Source organism: Trichosurus vulpecula, chromosome 7 (assembly GCF_011100635.1).
Source record: "Trichosurus vulpecula isolate mTriVul1 chromosome 7, mTriVul1.pri, whole genome shotgun sequence".
Taxonomy (NCBI): Eukaryota; Metazoa; Chordata; class Mammalia; order Diprotodontia; family Phalangeridae; genus Trichosurus; species Trichosurus vulpecula.
Genome location: NC_050579.1, coordinates 242899503 through 242904557, shown reverse-complemented (window position 1 = coordinate 242904557; position 5055 = coordinate 242899503).

Sequence of the window (5055 nt, the reverse complement as noted above, 5' to 3'; positions counted from 1 at the left end):
ACCATGGTCCAAAATCCACAGTTCCTTCTACCCAGGTGAGAGCATGGTTCTCATAGCTACAGCTTTTGCCCACTGGGGCCTGAAGTTAATGAGAGATCCTGCAGCCCTTATCAACATGATATTATTCTATCTGTGGGTTGAAAACACTGTGTGTGACTCTTTTCTATCCTCTGCAGGGCTCTTGAGCTGACCCCTGAGCCTGTATCTCCTGGAGCTTCTTGTCTCCTTCACACCCAAAGAGACCTTCTGCTTATTACCCACATATGCAGGAGTCAGCACTACTGAACCCTTTCCAGTAGCAGCTCCTTCCCTGTACTTGTAACTCTGGATGCCTTTTGCACTTCCCCACTAGGCCTTGGGGCATCTTCTTCGTCTTCTGCTCCAGAAGCCATTTCTTCTTGCTGTTTTTGTCCTTTGAGGCTCCACTTAAATAAACTAGAAGGGTAAGAATCAACTGGTGTATGGAAAGATGGGGATTAAGTAGAATGGGGAGAAAGAAGAAAATTCAGAAATTTGACTTTGTATAATCTATCGATGTTTGAAACACTTACAAAGTTGCAGATCAAAATCGATTCACACCTTTTCACCCCCTCGTCTATGTCCTTCCCTAAGTCCTGCAGAGTAGGATAGCCCAGTATGTGAGTGGCCTTTCTTTATATTCCTTGATGTTATGTGGATACCAGTGGACCCACATACAGGGGAGGAGAACCTTCAGACTTGAAGCCACATGTGGCCTTCTAGATCCTTAAGTGCAGCCTTTTGACTGAATTCAAATTTTACACAACAAATCCTTTTAATAAAAGGTTCACCACCCCTGACATAGACTCACTCCCACTATGTAATGAACCTTTCTTCTTTTCAGTGATACCAATTAAGAGGCTATTTTGGCAGTCTAAGTAAGAGATGAACTCTGAGGCCTCTTTAAATACTGAGATTTTATGATTTTTTTTCACCAGAATAAAAAAGGAAATATCAGAATAGAACATTCAAAAGGAATACCTGTCTATGAACCAATAATACAATTTAATCCTAATGCTAATTGATTCTCCTAACCTTGATATTGCCCAATACTGGTTCATACAAGAGAGTCCTTAATCTCCTATTCTGTGAGGTATTGGGGGAAGGGGGTAGTTCCAATGAGTGGGGGCTATCACGACTATCATATCTCTCTGTGTCTCTTATCTTCTCCCTGTTTCCAGAATGATGTGAGTGCTATTTCTCAGGGGCATCTGGAGAGAGATTCTGATTATGACCATGCTGAATCCTCAGGTGGGGATTCAGCAAACAGACACACCCTAAGTAAGCGGAAAGTACCAACTCCCCAGAGAACCCAAGTAGGAGAACAGAGAGTAACACTTCTATGTAAGCCCAAATAAAAGAATGCCTGAGACAAGCGCCAGCCCTCTGCAAGATGGGAAGTAGATAAAGCTGATTTTCAAGACCTTTTCATCCTCTTCCTTCCTTCTTTTCTTCCATCCTACTCTTCAGAATCCTGTGCTCCCATGTAGTCCTCCTCCAAGAGCCCATCAGTCCCCAAAAGGGTCACTGAGGGCCTCAGAGTCCAGGCTGTTCCCACCAAACCCCCATCTGACTTTTTCTGTCCTCCAAAAAACATTCACAGAGGCTGCCTAATCTGCTAAACTGATTTCAATTTTGGTGTTATTTCAAGATAAGCTTTCCTGGATTTTCCCTTCTGGGAAGTATTTTGAGTCCTTAAAATGAAGCTAGAGTATTTGGGCCCATTCCCAGGCTTCATGATAACATCATGATGGGATAGGAGAAGGTCCCCCCATCTAAATTTTGTAGGCAATTCAGGGACAGCTAATGGCCCAGAGAGAAGAAAGGGATTGACCCAGCACAGTGTTTCTTATGCCTTCATGTTCCCATTTTAATGGAATGAAAAAAGAGGCCTTGGCCCAATGTTTTCCAAACCCCCACTTCCCTGATCCAGTCAGGATCCCAAGTCAGCCCATCATATCCTAGCTCTTCCCTACTACTACCTGAATCCAGGGTCTGGAAATGAGGGGTTCTCCCATGACATAGCAGAAGGTGGAAAATCCTCTCTCCTGGAGAGGGAGCTCGGTTCTGGCAAAACTCTTCTCAGCCAGGGCAGGTACCATAAGTAAATAGATATAAGCCCTTCTGACAGAGTCCATTCATCACCTGCTGCAACCTGGCCTGTCACCTGACATGGCCAATCACAGCCTCTTTAGTCAAATAACCTGGTTTGGATCCATCCTCCAGGAATCTGTCAAACCCTTGAGCTTCTTGTAGCTTGAACAACCTCTGTGAGTAGAGAGGTCTGTGGGTAACTCCCATCCTTTGGGGCTGAGCAAGGGACAAGAGTCCTAGAAACAGTCTGTCTGGGCCTAAGTAAGGGAAAAAGGAGAGAGGCATCTCTCTAATCTTAGCCGATGCTGAAAATTCCAGGGATTCAATCCACTCTGGTGTCAGCCATGGATGTTTGGAGCAGGTGATGCCCCCATGTGGCTAGTCATCCAAACTACAGATATTTATTTAGTAACAATTGGCTGCCTTGCACGGAGTGTGTGGGGCTGTGGGGAATACAAAGTATCGCAGATGTTCCCTGTCTTTGTGAAAAGATAAATAATAAAATAATATGTAACCATCTGTGAATTGTATACACAGAGAGTGCTACAGGATTTCCATGAAGGGTGACTTGGGGTGATCAGGTAAGGTTAGAGCTGAGTTGGTCCATGATGGCCACAGAAAATTCAGATTAACTGTAAGGGAGAGTATTGCCAGTTAACAACAGATAGTAATTCATTCAATTAATGAACAATCGTTGAGCCCCTACTGTTTCTGAATCACGGTGACAAGCACTATAGGGAAGGACAATGCCCTCCATGAGCTTATAAATCTAATCAGGGAGATAAGGTACATGCATAAATAGCCCCAACAGGAGAGAAAATGTAGCACACTCCATGTAAGTGACTTACATAGGTAGTAAGTGTTATAGGGATGCAAATGAAGAAGAGATCACTAACTTGTTGTGTGATCTTGGGCAAGGCAGTCAATCTTTCTGGGCCTCAGTTTCCTAAATTTTAAAATGGTGTGTGTCAGGAAAGGCTGGATCACAATTTGCTAAGTTCTTTTCAGGCATAAATTTCTATACCTCTTTGATTCTCCTGGTTGGGATGATCATGGAAGGTTACATGGAAGGGATGACATTTGAGTTAAGCTAAGAAGGTTGGGGAAGATTGGAATGGGTAGTACTGGCAGGGAGAGAATCCAAGTCTAGGAGGAGAGTGACCACAAAACGGGCTAGTTGTGCACAACTGCACACAAGAGGTAGTTGAGGGATTGTCAGTAGGTCACTTTGGCTTGAGCTGAGACTTCATGTGGACAAAAGTGAAAAAGAAGCCTGGAAAGAGAAATTAAGAGCAGAAATGGAGAAGGGCTTGATTTCTAGGACAAGGGAATTGGATTTTATCCTAATGGCAATATAGAGTCATTGAAATATAGAGTCATTGGAAAAAATTAGTATTTTGAAGAAGGGAGAATTTTAAAACAGAAAAATGGCTATTGCAAATTTTGAAGCCTAGACAATTTCTCCTGGTCTCTAAAACTTGGGAAAGAGCCTTCCATTTTACGGGTAGTGATCTTGGTAGGAAGGATTGGGCTGGGTGGTGGAACTGAAGGTATAGAGATGGACTCGGGAGTTACCAGCATAGTTAGCTCAAGGTATCAGGGAAGCAGGGATGGGCCAGAGGCAGCAGATATGTCCGAGATTCTGAAATACAAGTTCAGCAATTTGGTGACATCAGGATCTAAAGGGCAAAGCAGGAAAGTGCACTCTAGATACAGACATGAGCCTAAGAACCCAGACAGCTAATATTTGAGGTCATTTCAAGGGGGCCAGGTTTAGTTTGACTCCCTCAACTAGATGACCATGTCATTCTGAGCCCTGTTATCCAATGCCAAACTAACCCTTCCCCCATACCCCCATCCTTCTGAAAGGTCTTTAGCTGTGATTCCTCCAATTTGTTTACTTATCTATACAGGATCCCAGGATTTATGCCATAATGTCCTCATGGTCCAATGTCCTGAGTTTATAGATGGGGAAATTGAAGACTACATAAAAGAAAGTGGTTTGATCAAGGTGACACAGGTAATGCCTGAACAGGGTCATGTAGGTAGTATGGGAAATTTTGGTGTTATTGAAATTAGTTGTTCTTTAAATATTTGGCAGAATTCTCTTGTTTGGTTTTTCTTTATAAATTTTTTATCTATTTGTTTTTCACATTTTCTTCTGTTTACCCTTCTTTCTCTGTTTTTTCACCCTGTCCCTTCTCAAAAGTCTGTTTTATTTTTGACCACTACCTCCCTCAATCTTCCCTCCCTCTTATCACCACCTGCCCATCATCTATCCCCCTCCACTCCTATTTCTCTGTTGGGTAAAATAGATTTCTATACCTAACTCTTCCCTTTTTGAACCAATTCAGATGGGAGTCAGGTTCAAGCATTATGTCTCCCCACACATTTTCCCCTCTACTGTAAATACTCTTCCTTCTGTGCCTCTCTTATGTGAGATAATTTTCCTTATTCTTCCTCTCCCTAACCCCTTGTCCCAGTGCTTCCCTCCTTCTCATCTCTCCTTTCTTTTTTTTTTGGAGATCATTCCAACATCATCAACTCACACCCCTACTCTCTATCTATGTAGACTCCTTCTAACTGCCCTAATAATAAAATATTTAGGAGTTTTATGCCCTATATAAAAGTTCTATGTAGGAATGTAAACAGTTTAATCTTATTAAGTTCCTTAAGATTTCTCTTTTGTATTTATTTTTTATGCTTCTCGAGTCCATTCACAAACTTTCTATTCAGCTCTAATCTTTTCATCAGGAATACAGGAAAGTCCTTTATTTCATTAAATGCCCATTTTCCCCTGTAGGATTATACTAAGTTTTGCTGGACAGGTTCTTCTTGTTTTTAATCCTAGCTCTTTTGCCCTCCAGAATGTCACATTTCAAGCCTTTTACCTCTTTTATGGTGGTAGATGCTGTATCTTGTGTGATACTAACTGTGACTCTA